This window comes from Schistocerca nitens, unplaced genomic scaffold (assembly GCF_023898315.1).
Source record: "Schistocerca nitens isolate TAMUIC-IGC-003100 unplaced genomic scaffold, iqSchNite1.1 HiC_scaffold_528, whole genome shotgun sequence".
In the NCBI taxonomy this organism is placed as follows: Eukaryota; Metazoa; Arthropoda; class Insecta; order Orthoptera; family Acrididae; genus Schistocerca; species Schistocerca nitens.
In genome coordinates, this window is record NW_026046061.1 from 1 (window position 1) to 15,792 (window position 15,792).

Below are 15,792 nucleotides of genomic sequence, written 5' to 3' on the forward strand. Positions count from 1 at the left end.
TAAGGATGTTTTCACTAGTAAGCCAGGTAGGATCAACACATATATGTATACGATTGAAGTCAAGCCTCACCAAATCTATTACCACAAGTCATACAATGTACCTCTAGCTCTGCGACCTGTGGTTTGAGAAGATTCACAACTTATACCTCAACACAGCACACAAACTGGACACATTACCTAGCACTTTTTGAGGAAATACACAACAATTTAAATATATACAACACACCCTACACTCCCAGAGAAATCATGTTTGACACAAAGGAAACTAATGAATGGAGCAACCCACTACCAAAATTTTCTGACACCAAACCTTCACACGAGGAAAAGATAAGGGAAGTACTCATTTCAATTACTGAACAAGCTGACATTAGAAATAAGAACTTGGTGCTAATCTGAAAAGAAGGCAAAACTTTACAATAGGCATGCAAGTTTTACTTAAGACCCACTACAAATCGTCATTACCTCTAAAACGTAATGTTAAGTGGCGTCCTTTATATGAAGGTCCTTACACAATCATTGATATACCACACCCTGGAGCATATCTGTTACAAAACCCCAAGAATAAGAGAATTTTAGGTTTGTACCCTCACAAAGATTTGAAAACTTTTAGCCCTTAGCAGAGTATGCTGATACAAAAACAAGGTAAGTCACATCTGGTACTTCAAGCTGGAAGAAGAAGAAGATATAAGCTATAAGGGTCAACAGAAAGGTCCGATCTTACTCGTCGGCTTTGACCCGTGACGTAAGCGTGTTGTGGTGTGTGACGTCATTACGGCGCGGAAAACCTAATACATGGTTTGATGTACTCTTGTTTAAAGAACATGTATACGTAATATGAAGCAATTTGATGAACATATTGATCTGTAGCGTAGCCCACTTGAGGTTAGGTTGGGAGTTTTTTTTTGGAATGCGGCCGCGGCAGCGGCCGCCTATGATTCGAAAATATTGATTTGACACTAATGAAGCCTGTGGGGGGATGGGGGGGCACTGCAGACTCCCCCCACCGCATAACGACATATTTAGTTTCTCCCCACCCAAAAACCCCCAATTTCCCACGCTTGTCCCGTTACAGTCATTAGGCTTTTTGTGAAACTTGTGTATTTCAGTGTTTACAATACGTATTCGATGTTTTTATATCCGCCATATTGGAATTGTTGTTTATGGTCGTTTCCGCGGTATTTGTGACGTCATGGGTCAAAGCCGACGGGTAAGATCGGACGCTTCTGTATTTCCAGCTATAATCTTAAGTATCTACATTTTACAGCACCAGCAGTAACAGCAGCAGCAGCAGCAAGAAGCTAAGACACAGGAAGAACTAACAATTTTCAAGCAAAGCACAGTTACTGATTATTAATACCTTGCAGACAAGCTGACAGACTAAATGACCGGAGATAATTGCTGCCCTGAACCTGATATATAAATTGGCATGATGCATTACTAAACAATGTAATGTAAATGTATAAGTACATGTTTCACAGAAAATTTTTTTATATCTATGTAAATATGTAACAGAAAACTGTACTCAGTGTGAAGTGATATTTGTTATGTTTTGTGCTCTCTGTTGTGAACGAACATATTGTTTTGCAACGAACAATGTATGAACAAGTTGTGAGCAAATATTTAAAAAAAAAAAAAAAAAAACGGTTCACTGCGCTCATGATGGGACACTATAGGTGACGTGAGTCGCAAAACCACGGCACACTTTTCGACGAAACGACGACACAATATCCAGGAGACGACATACGCTTTTTGGAAGACGAAATATGGAGGTTATTGAGTAGATGTAACACGGACTGGTCAGTATGGAACCACTGACACCATGAATTCCTACCAAGACGAAACCACATTGTAATTACGTCTTCGAAAGCACGCTTCATTGCGTGACTGTTGATCTCCAACTCTTTTCTTCAAGAACTTTCGTCGCAACGTAATCAAAACGTGTGACACGTGATATTTATTTTAAAGTGCAAAGACTTTAGCACGCTAGCACAGTATAAACCATTTCTAACAAGTGACATTCTACACAGAATACGTTCACATATCTCTGAATATGCACAAAACCATTAATTAATTTTATTTATTGAATGAACATGTGTAATAACATTTTGAAGTGAAAGAGAACAATGGAGTATATGCCCTAAAATTTTTTACAAAGTAACAGCACAAGTGAATACGAACTGTGAAATTTGTTACAGTCTCTGTACAAGTGTTATATAAAGGTGCGTTTACACTGCGATTTGTATCGGCACATGTATGAGATACATGTATATGCGACTTTGCGACATGTATCGCGACTTGTATGAGTTGACAAGTATCAACCTCATACATGTATGAGCGTGCGTTTACACTGGTTGATATGTATCACTGTGCGATAGCTTCCGACGACGATTTGGAAGATTTCACATTTTAATGTGCTGATACACTTGCTCTTTTGGAAGATGATAGGAAGAAAAGGCGGAGGAAGCGTAAATGGTGGCACAGAGAGTTTCTCGCGAATTAACGCTAGAGGATCGCGCATATTTTAGAAATTATGTTAGGATGAGTATGGAGGATTTCCGCGGTTTGTTATCACTTGTGGCTCCTCTTGTGTCCAAAACCAACACAAACTTTCGGGAAGTGATTCCACCAGAGGATCAGTTGGCAGTAACACTTCGTTTTTTAGCCACTGGGGATTCCTCGTAAAACGAAGATTTCATGACAAAACATTTGCATTGTCGCGCGATTGCTAATGCCAACGTCTTACACACGATTGTCGGCATTAGCATCCGTTGTCAACATTATCACGCGAGGCCGCCGGAATAATAGCAAAACATTGATATACGTGCCAGATGCATGAAAAAATTATATAATGTATTACATACTCTGATATATATAAAACTTTTACCTTCACTTCTTGGGATAAAACTTGCACAATGGCCTCGCAAACATGAAGAATAATGTTGCATATGGCACTTTTTGATATTCTATGCAGATACATTAACGTCGGAACGACAGTCGGCACCTTCAAAACTCAAACAGCCGCCAAAGAGCCTGGTACTACGCATGCGCTAATCGTCGAAATAATCGGCAGTCGACAAGACGACAGGAAATGATAGTACTGCGCATGCGCGAGTTCTTCAAATGTAGCTCATACATGTCGCGTATATGGCCAAAAAGCGATATACAAAATGTATACGCGACATGTATGAGCTGGAGGGTCCGCATACAAGTTCCGTGAATTTTTGTATGAGGTGATGTATCGCGACATGTCAATTTGACATGTCGCGATACATGTATCCCAGTGTAAACATACCTTAAAGGTGCGTTTACACTGCGATTTGTATCGGCACATGTATGAGATACATGTATATGCGACTTTGCGACATGTATCGCGACTTGTATGAGTTGACAAGTATCAATCTCATACATGTACGAGCGTGCGTTTACACTGGTTGATATGTATCACTGTGCGATAGCTTCCGACGACGATTTGGAAGATTTCACATTTTTATGTGCTGATACACTTGCTCTTTTGGAAGATGATAGGAAGAAAAGGCGGAGGAAGCGTAGATGGTGGCACAGAGAGTTTCTCGCGAATTAACGCTAGAAGATGGCGCATATTTTAGAAATTATGTTAGGATGAGTATGGAGGATTTCCGCGGTTTGTTATCACTTGTGGCTCCTCTTGTGTCCAAAACCAACACAAACTTTCGGGAAGCGATTCCACCAGAGGATCAGTTGGCAGTAACACTCCGTTTTTTAGCCACTGGGGATTCCTCGTAAAACGAAGATTTCGTGACAAAACATTTGCATTGTCGCGCGGTTGCTAATGCCAACGTCTCACACACGATTGTCGGCATCCGTTGTCAACATTATCACGCGAGGCCGCCGGAATAATAGCAAAACATTGATATACGTGCCAGATGCATGAAAAAATTATATAATGTATTACATACTCTGATATATATATATAAAACTTTTACCTTCACATCTTGGGATAAAACTTGCACAATGGCCTCGCAAACACGAAGAATAATGTTGCATATGGCACTTTTTGATATTCTATGCAGATACATTAACGTCGAAACGACAGTCGTCACTTTCAAAACTCAAACTGCCGCCGAAGAGCCTGGTACTACGCATGCGCTAATCGTCGAAATAAGCGGCAGTCGACAAGACGACAGGAAATGATAGTACTGCGCATGCGCGAGTTCTTCAAATGTCGCTCATACATGTCGCGTATATGGCCAAAAAGCGATATACAAAATGTATACGCGACATGTATGAGCTGGAGGGTCCGCATACAAGTTCCGTGAATTTTTGTATGAGGTGATGTATCGCGACATGTCAAATTGACATGTCGCTCATACATGTCGCGATACATGTATCCCAGTGTAAACGTACCTTAACATCGACAATTAGTTTCGGGTTAGCAGTGATAGCACTGAGCTAGTGTAGTGGACTGTGACAATAGGGATCCCGGGTTCAATACTGCTAAGAATCTAATGTTTTTATTTTTTCTTTTCACTTTCATTGATCTTGTATGTAAATATTATTTATGTATTTTTGTGGATGTATGACATTTTATCATATTTTAAGTATGTTGAATCTGTGAAACAATATACGTAATAACTTATGATTCATGACATGACAAATAAAGAAAATACGTCAACAAATTGCTCAGCTGCAGGTGGTACACCTTTGCTCTCGCAATTTGGGGGGCAGTTTAAGGATTTGCACTCGAGCACAGACAATATTTAATTTAGTTAACTTAGATTATATGTATCGATTTTTTAAGACAAGAGAATGCAAAATAAAGCAATTAACACCGCTCTCTTGTCACAGCCAGTAGGCATCAACACTCTCATGTCATTCGTTGTCCTAGAAGGACTTAATATTTTGTGCGGCTCCACAGTTAGCCATATTGATATTTATTAGTAGAAAAGAGGCGCAGAATTAATAAGTCGCTCTCATTTGTGAATGATCTGCTATTATGTATCTAGAATTTTACGTAAGTGTAATTTATATCGTAACGTATATGTTAAAATGAATATTTGTTTTATTTAATCGTATGTTTTTTCTTTGTTTTAGTAGTTTTAGTCACTCCATTTTCATGATTGAAGCTGAGGTCAGATATCAGACTCTGTCTACAAAAAAAAAAAAAAATACATAATGAGCCCTGGCTACGTTCCGTACATCTTCGGACGTGCGAAGCTCGATAAATTCACGGCGTAAATTTTAATCCCTCAATTACTTATCCAAAACAAACTAACAAATTTTTATTATTATTATTACAAATTATTATTATTATATTTTATTATTATTTTATTATATATTTTTTATTTGTTACAATCCCTAACAGTTTTTTAAAATCACTGATTGTTTCCCTACTAGGAACTGATATGTGGATTATGCTGATTTTGGTACCCCCAAGTGTTCCAGAGGTATGACTAGTGCGTACCTGCATTATCTGTTAAGCCCTCTGACTCTTGATCAGTCTTGTAGAAAAGCTGTAAACTGATTTACAGAAATTGTGCAAATGATGTACACTATACAGTTTTATACTAACATGCCTTTTTTTCCATATTTATTACCACCAGAAAATACTATGCACGTCAAATGCTTCTATGCAAGTAAATTTGCTCATCAATCAGCCTGCCTCTCTCTCCTATGACACAGTACCACAGTAGCGAATGCAATCACTGTCTGAAGTTACAGTAATTCCTAGATGCAGTATTTTCAGTATAGTTTGACAAAAACTAATATTCCTTGTGTAGCAAATGCTCACAGCAGTTCCAAAACATATGTTTATTAGATACTTAGTGTAGGGTGCTTCGTCAATGGCCACATCTATACCAGTGTAATTGGGCAGTTTTAAAAGGCACTGAACTCCACTGCTGGTTTTTCTGCTGGGTGTGAGGAAGATGATGTGAATGTGTCCATGGATGTCTCCTGGTGTCAAAATAGCAACATTTATTAATAAACAGCAATATATTGGTTGTGGGCACTCTAGGCAAGGGTTGCTTCCATTCGTAGTATTCTTGCTGGTGACAGAGGTGACTGGAGGATGTTCACACACGCGCCGGCTGCTGCATCTGTAATTGCATTGGCATAACTTGAGTCTGCTGCAGTGCCAGTGGCACTCCAGCCTTCCAGGACATTTTGCTGCAGCTGGAACCACTCACTGTGGGACTCAGTCATGCTGGCACCTGGGGGGTGTGGCAGGACAGGTCAGTGCCCTGTCTCAGCAGACATCCCCAGCACCGACAATCTGGTGTGAATGGGCCAGGGTCCCTGGCCCTGCCCCAGTCATGGTATTCGAGCCAGCAGCATCCAGCATAATGCCAACAGTGCATTATCACAAAGCACCCCAAGCAATGGCTCCAAAGACAGTGTCCGAAGATAATTAAGGCAGGATAGTTATGGCAGTGGAGTCACTCTGGCACCTCCTGGGAAACTACCTGCATTATGACAGTGACTATTAGAATGACTGTGATTGCAGTTACAACTCTGAACTGGTGGTGGTGGTAAGTAACACGGCTCTGTGTCACTCAAACACCTCAAGACAGGTGATGTTGATGAGCGGGCTGCCGGTCCTTAAATGTGGCTTTCTTTTGCTGGTCTGTTTTTTTTCTTTCCCAGTAGGTCAGGGGAGTATTCTGGCATTGCTTGGCTGGCCTATCTGATCCAATTACTGCCTCGATGTCGGTGCCCCGGCTTGCAGTGAGCTGCTGCTTGTCATGTCTTCTCCTGTATGGTGAACTGGCTGTTGACACAGCATTATCCTGTGTTACTGTACTCGGCACTCCACCAACCAATTATGCCACAGTATCATAGCACTGAACTGCACAACTGAGTGTAACACACACAAATTCAGGCTCCTAATACTCCTTCACTTTTTAACTAACTTTATTATTCCAAATTCCTAGCTTTAACTAACTTAATCACTCTCATCTTTCAACGCACTATAGTTTGTTCAGTCCCCAATCCCAATTTTGTATTGCTTTCAGATTGAGAGTAAACAGGAGTACAAGTCAACTTCCTCATAAGTGTGGTTCCTGAACTCACCTCTAGGTTTTTAATATGGGAATACGTAAAGCGTATTGTATACTCTTTACCAATAAGAACAGTAGTTGGCTTTTTCAAGTGAAGGTGTGCATCTTTCATAAACTTGTTCTGTAGTGAAAAATTATACTCTTTGCAAAAATAGTGTGTTGCTAGTACTTTATCAGGAATGATGATATTATTAGGTTTATATTTCAATATAATGAAAGCATATGAAGACTGATCAATTTGTAATACAGAATGGGCTTATCGTTGTTTTTTGAAAATGTTTTCATGGGATACATCTTATCAGTGGAACATGATTCCACACATTTGCCACAACACTCAAATCAAGTATTACCAAGGCACCACTTGATTTTCATCAGTAGGACGATTCTTCCTCTATGGACCTCCTTACTTCATTCAGATATATTTATTTAGCACAAAGTGAACAGTCAACCAACAACTTGAATGTATCTTTATCAACAACGAAATTTAGTTTTGCACCCTTTATGAGACATGACATTTATTGTATGGATAATTGTTCATACAATAACATTACAGTACATAAATTTAACAAAATATCAGTCCTACTGGCAAAACATTCATGTTCTTTAATTTAAATTTTTCATAATTAAAACTACTTTATTTCTACACGAGATGCTGCCTTGGTTATCAACAAATTACATTATTATAACATGAAACACAATATTTTTTAACATTAACAGTGTTCCTAGCAAGCCTAATCACACTCAGTTTGATGCTGGGCTCAAACCCAATGTAAAATAATCTCCACTAAACATGAACATTTCATTGCATTAATGAAATGTTCATAATGGAGTTATGTGGTAACTGTTTCAAATAATAGCAACTCAGCACTGTGTTATACAATACCTAGTAGGTGAAACATGTACTTTGTGTTGTGGACTGGCAAGACAGCCAATCCACTATGACAGGAAGCCGAAAGGCACGCGTTTAAGCTCACGCAGGCTGGCGTGAGGTCTGGAACAGGCAAGGTCTTGAGACTAGCAGAAAAGGTACGTAGCTTCTGGAATACTTAACTTTAATCCATAATTGGTGAACATCGCTCTTGACGGTACATGTTTTACAGTCTCAATATTAACTGGTAATGGCGCCTTGCTAGGTCGTTGCAAATCACGTAGCTGAAGGCTATGCTAACTATCGTCTCGGCAAATGAGAGCGTATTTTGTCAGTGAACCATCACTAGCAAAGTCGGCTGTACAACTGGGCTGAGTGCTAGGAAGTCTCTCTAGACCTGCCGTGTGGCCTGCCGGACCGCGGCCGATTTAAAGGCTACCAACTAGCAAGTGTGGTGTCTGGCGGTGACACCACACTTTGTTTGAATTAATATAAATTTTGATAGAAGCTGTTTTTCTTGTAGAATTCCAGAAAGTTCTTTTGAGCTGGCTTATGTTGGAGTGTGACAGACTAACTTTGACATTGCTTTTCCCTGGCATTCACCCACTGGGCGTTAGGAAATGTTATCTTTAACAAATCAATAACAGCAAGAAATCTGGCACCTCCCTTGTGCCTGATCTACAATGCAACACAATGTCTAGAGAACAACCTCATGTTAACAACTACAGCAGATTGATAGCAGCAGTGGATCAGTAAGAGAAATAAGTCACTGAAAGCATGGGGATGGCGATAGGAACCTGGGTCTCCATTTACTTATCTCACGATGGTGGTCATGTTGTACATGCATCAGATTGTAGAACACATGCCACACATTAGCTTCGTGCCACAGTAAACAGCAACAGGTTGGTGGAAGCTCATAGGCCAATACATTCATATTACACTGGCTTGAAAAATATAAGGACAAAAGAAACTTTTGCATGGTGTCACAGCCAAGTAAGATAGCTCAGAGACACTGTACATACAAATAAGTATTTAAATATTTTACAGAAGGCAACTGAATGAGAAACTGACAAACAGAAATGATGCTTTCATTCAAAGAAAATAAGTGCACTGAAGTGGCCATGATTAATGAATGTCCTCTGGCTTACAAAAGACAGAACATGGTTCTTAATAGGGTGTGTGATCAAGAATGACAATGCATGATCTGCAATGTGCAGCCATTTTGGCACAAGGTTGGTAAAGAGTTCCTGTGTACAGTGTTCAATTTCTCCTCCAGTGCATTTAACAACAGCTAAATGCAATGCAGCATAGTCACATGCACCAATGAGCATCTCCCCAACATGTTCGATATGTTCTAAGTCAGGGGAACATGCAGGATAGTCCATTCGTCAGATATCCTTGCATTCCAAGATCTCCACATGCACTGTTCGGTGCAGTCAGGCATTGCCATCCATGAAAATGAAGTCACAGCTGAATGCACTCCTGAAAAAGCAAACACTGGGAAGAAGTACTGTGTCGCAATGGTGTTGTCTGGTCAGTATACTGTCTTCAAAGATTTGAAGGCAGTATGCCCATGCAACATTGGGCCTTTTACATCCTGACAACTAGACTACCAAAATGATGATGTCAGGCAATGTTGGTGAGATGCACTAGTGCTCTCACCAAGAGGTCACACATATTGCATACAGGAATATTGTTGAACATGATCAATTTGGTGGTCGAGGTTTTAGGGCGTCGACAGTGATAATGTTGCATGGGCATACTGCCTGCTAATCATTGAACACAGTTCACTTACAGGTCAACATCTTTGTGGCACTACTCCTTCTGTACACCTGCCTCTCGAAGAGTGCATTTGGCCCTGACTTCATTTTTATGGAAGACACTGCAGGACTGCATCTAACAGCGCAGGTGCAAGAGCTGTAGGTGTGAGAAGATATTTGACCAGTGGGACAGCTTGCCCATTCCCCTGCTTTAATTCCCATGTAGCATGGGTGGGTGTGTTGGGGAGACATACTGCAGCGCATCCACATCCACAGTCAACTGTCCTGCAATTATCGACAAAGCTGATGAATGGAAAGCCCTACCATAAGAACTACATACCGAATGTGGGGGCAGAATGGCACCACATTGCAGAGCACACATTGCCATCCATGGTAATCACAAGAGACGTGTTTAGCCTATTGTCATTTCTAAGTGTTCTGCTTGATTCTGTAAAATTCCTTTTCTTAAGATAACACATTTAATCTCCAACTAAAGTATATAATTTTACCTCATGACTGAACAGACACTTTGCACCATAATGAGAATACAAAATTGATTCTTTAACTTAACAACTTTCTCTTGCTCCTCCTTTTTCCTTGGGGGGTGGGGCAGCGGGATGCACTGTCAATACCACACTGACTCCCAAGAGGAAGAAATAAAAAATTACGTCACCAAGGATTATAAGCTATGGAATAAGCTACATGCAAAGAAAAAACAGTTAATTACTGGTATCTACAAAAACAGTTTTTGCCTTTCTCTTATCCTACAAAATATTGCTAGTGTGTGATAGTGCCCACCACCATCCCACAGAATATGCACTGAGGTAGTAAATAATCTGTAGCATACCCTGTAATCTAAGATACGTTGGTACGTGGCAATCTGTTTGTGCATCTGAAAGAAGACTACCCCATAAATCAGTCTTTTAATTAGATTGCATTCAAAGTTTCCTCCTGTGAATGTACAAACCATTATGAATACAACAAAATATGCTGTAAGTGTGTTCCTTTACCAGCCATAGGCCTAGACAAAGAAACAGGATATATGGTAATCATTTTCATGCAGAAAAGCAACTTACACAATATTAACCAAGGAATGGCATCCATCATAAGCATGTTCTTAAATAAACTAACAGATAACTGTTAAAGATACATGCACAACATTACAGTACATCATATTGTATTGACTATTTTTCTTGCCTGCCCTTTGTACACTCATGTGTTTTCATGTATTTTGAGAGTCATCACAAATCTGACACTTGCAGTCAGTGGTAAATGCATTTTCCATAAGTTATGTGTGGTGTCACCACCAGACACCACACTTGCTAGATGGTAGCCTTTAAATCGGCCGCGGTCCATTAGTATACGTCGGACCCTCGTGTCGCCACTCTCAGTAATTGCAGACCGAGCGCCGCCACACGGCAGGTCTAGAGAGACGTCCTAGTACTCGCCCCAGTTGTACAGCCGACTTTGCTAGCGATGCTACACTGACCAATACACTCTCATTTGCCGAGACGTTAGTTAGCATAGCCTTCAGCTACGTCATTGGCTACGACCTAGCAAGGCGCCATTACCAGTATATTGAGATTGTTTTATATATCATCAAGAGCGATGTACACCAATTATGGATTAAAGTTAAGTATTCCAAGATCTTCGTACTTTATTTGCAATTCTCAAGACATTGTCATGTTCCAGACCTCACGCCAGTCTGCGTGAGCTTAAACGCGTGCCTTTCGGCTACCTTCGAGAGACTTGGCTGTCTTGTCAAGTCACTACATTATGACTTTGGGCAAAAATCTTTCCAAAACATTACACGTTATTTAATTATACCCTGTGAGCCAGGATAATCTATAAAATATGCCACTCATAACAGAATGGTTTCATTGCCTGACTGTAACTTCAGTTGTCATTGGATAACTGTGAAATTGAGCAAATATCTTTGGAGTGGAATGCATTTTAGTCTGATGAAATAAGCACCCATGCCATCTGCAATCCTTTCACAATTGTAGTTCTGGCTAACTCTAGCATTCACTGCTGCAATTACTCGAAGTGTCTTGTTACTGCTGGTGTATCTAATGAATTTACAAGAATTATGTGTGTATACTACTATACATTAAACTACATGCAACAAAAGAAAATAAGAAAATTTGAGTGCAGAAAACTACACTGAAACTTCATAGTTACAAAACTTGGTTTGAGGACTGAAGAACTTAAAAATCTCTCCATTAGGGTGCATAAACAGTGGAAACAATCAACTCTGTCCATTCACTGGGGCCCCGGTAAGGATCACAGGTTAATATTTTGAGTACTCTTTATTGGTTCCCTTCCATGTGATGGTGGACAGTTTTCAAATTCAAGAGCGAGGAATGTCCATGGTGCACTGGTATATTTATGACTTGGAGCCATCTTTGTAATCATATGATGTAATTGTTCCTACAAAGCACTTCTCATAGCTGGTTAATGCGATAAATATTAACAAGCTGACAGTAAAATATTAGTCCAACTTGTAAAATCTGGGAATCCTATCATAATCATTATCGTCTCCCTTCTCCTACCATTAAGAGTTTTGACTTTCCAACCACTACCACAGGTTTCAACATCAATTTTCAAAATTATTCACATGGAAACAAAATTGTGTTGTTACTCGTGTTTAACCTGTAGGGTAACGCATAACAAAACTGTTTTGCACCGTAAATGCCTTTGGGTTCATTTAGAAAAAGATTTGGCATTTTTAGGTCTGCTTTCAAAATAGTTTCACAATGTTTCATCACCTGAGTGGTGGGGAGAGTGTTGTAGCTGGAGCAAATCTTTTCTGGCTGGGGTTTTGGTCGAGTGAAAGATTTTTAGAATCATACTAAGGAATGTAGAGTAGAATCTGCCATAGGCTGCTTTGGACATTTTTGACTGTTTTTCTTGTTTTGAGTCATGGGTGCAGCTTTTGTAAATGTGAAGTAATCTACTTATTTAAGAGATGTAAAATACTTTACAGCTGTTTGGGATAACTTGTTCATTCTTCAGTTACAGAGATATAAGGTGAGTAAAATCAACATATTTTGAAATGTATCACATGAAACATGGACTCATCTGTCCACGTGTCATCAGTCATGGAAGATCTTGCACATTGAAATAGGAGGTGTTCTTGTACCTTGGTGATATTTGTCAACTAAGTTTCTTTAACATTGAAATAATTTTCCTTCTTGAAAATGGAGATTTGTGTTCGAAGCATAGCAGGTATTTCAACATATTTTTGACTTGTAACTGATTTTTGATATATTAATACGAGGGCGGTTCAGAAAGTAACCTCCGATCGGTCACAGTGCGGGTTGTGGGGGGAGTAGCAACGCCATCTGTGCGTTCACGCACTCAACAGGTCAGTCGGCATCAAGCCGTGGTCGAGTGAACGTCGTACCTGCGCTAGTTTAGTTTTTGTGGCAGTTTGAAATGTGTGCTGCAATAGAAAACCCCGCCAAATGTGAAGTGCGTGCTGTCATAAGGTTTTTTACAGCCAAAGGATATTCTGCAGCAGCTATTCATCGTGAGCTTTGTGCCGTGTACGGACCAAGACTTATGAGTGAAGGAGTTGTCCGTGAATGGGTACGTTTATTTAAAAGTGGACGAGAAAACGTTCATGATGAAGAGAGGAGTGGTAGACCATCATTGGTGACTGACGAACTAGTTCAGACAGTTGATGCAAAAGTTCATGAAAATCGACGTTTCTCAATGTCGGAGTTGTCTACTGGTTTTCCACAGATTTCTAAGACTCTCTTGTACGAGATAGTGACAGCAAGATTGGGTTACCGTAAGTTCTGTGCACGATGGGTGCCCAAAATTCTTACCGACCACCACAAAACTCAAAGAATGGCCTCTGCATTAGACTTTCTGTCATGTTATGAGGACGAAGGAGAACCATTATTAAACAGAATCGTGACCGGTGACGAAACCTGGATTAAGTACGTGAACCCTGAGACAAAAGAACAATCAAAGATGTGGGCCCATTCAAATTCGCCTACCAAACCAAGAAAAGCCTCGCAAGATATTTCTGCCAGAAAACTGATGGCAACGGTGTTTTGGGATGCCAAAGGGGTGTTGTTGGTTGAATTCATGGAACGTGGTACGACCATTAATCAAGACGTGTACTGTGAAACAATAAAAAAGTTACGACGGGCTATACAGAACAAACGCCGTGGTATGCTGACTTCCGGTATCATTTTTTTGCACGATAACGCCCGTCCTCACTCTGCTCGCAGAACAACGGCCCTTCTTGAGTTCTTCAAGTGGGACGTTATCAACCATCCACCTTACAGCCCAGACCTGGCGCCAAGTGATTATCACCTCTTCATACATTTGAAGAAATGGCTCGGGTCACAGCGGTTTGATGACGACGAAGAGCTCAAAGATGCGGTCACAGGCTGGCTCCAGGCACAAGCGGGTGATTTTTATGCAGAAGGAATTTCAAAGCTTGTGAAGAGATACGATAAGTGCCTCAATTGCTATGGAGACTATGTAGAAAAATAGTGCAAAGATGTAGTTGTAAGATGTATATATTAAAATATTTTTATTTAACTTGGTGTATTTTTTTAAATCAACCGGAGGTTACTTTCCAAACGGCCCTCGTACATAAAATGATATTGCTTACTTATAATTGGAGTATTGCAGATTGATAATGTAACAAAGACCACCAAATACAATACTGAAGTAATTTTCCCAAGTATAAAACTTTTAAATTTTGATAGAATATTTGCCCTCAAAAGGCAAAAGTCCGGAACTCAATTCATCAAACAGTTTTAACCTGCTAGGAAGTTTCATATCAGCACACACTTTGCTGTAGAGCAAAAAATATGTTCTATTGTAGTATTATAAAGTTTCCAAATTTGTAAATTCTGAATAAATTTTGTCAAAATATAATTTCCAAGTGTTCATCCAATGCAATAATCTCATTTAATTGGTTTGGCTTAAAAGATTGACATTCACTTATGTGCTTTTGCAAATGAAATCGAATGTGGATGAAGGTATCACAGAAAGAAAATAAGGATCTATTTGTGAATCAAATGACATTGGTTTGGCTTGATATAGATACTAAATTTGGTTTCCTGGAAGAAAAAAAATTGTGAGCATGATTTGCAAGATTAATTCCTCCAACTTCTGCAGAAACAGCCTAGATTGATTGAGAACTCCATCTGACCTGCAGGGCTGGAGGTATATCTACATACTCAGCAAGCCACTGCACAGTGGAGAGTGGAAAACAAATGATATATTTCTCCACATCTGTCCTAAATACTCAAATATTGTGTCATGGTCCCTATATGAAATATTTTTGGCAGCAGTAGCATAGTTCTACAGTCAGCTTCAAATGCCAATTCTCTTAACTGTCATGTTCTTAGAAATGCATATCTTCTTTCCTCCAGGGATTCCCATTTGAGTTCCCACAGCATCCCCGTAACACTTGCATGCTGATGAAACCTGCTAGTAACAAATGTAGCACCCCGCCTCTGAATTTCTTTTATGTCTTACTTCAGTCTGACCTGGTGCAAATCCCATTCCCTCGAACAGTACAAAAGTGTAGGTAACACTAGAGTGCTATATGCAGTCTTCTTTACAGATGAACCACACTTTCTTAATTGCTCCCAATAATCCAAAGCTGACCATTTGCCTTCCCTATCACTATCTTCATAGGCACTGTGGGATGCTTGGACTTGCAAAGTCTGGTACCATTTGATGAGACCAGGAAGTAACCTTTTCATAGTAACAGCATTCGCATTTTTCATGCTTTTTAGTTAAATATCTGATGTTACAAACCTCTGGAACATGAAGTAATGAAAAATACTACGTCAAAAAATTGTTACTATTACGGTGCATTTATAAACATAAAAAATTAAAAATAGCACAGATACATGCAATGTATTCTACAGGGCATTTATTACGAGCTGTCTGTATGTTGGGGTGCAACTTACAACAGCTATGGTGACAGAGACCATACTGGATTTCAGTTACTTGTTTCAGATGGTGAGAGGATTATGTGTGATGTCATTCTGAACTGTTTCTTTCTCAGGAATAAACATGTGAAATCTGTTGTAAGATACCTTTATTTGTGCAGGAGTTATGATCTCTGAAATTTTGGGACACTTGTCAAAGT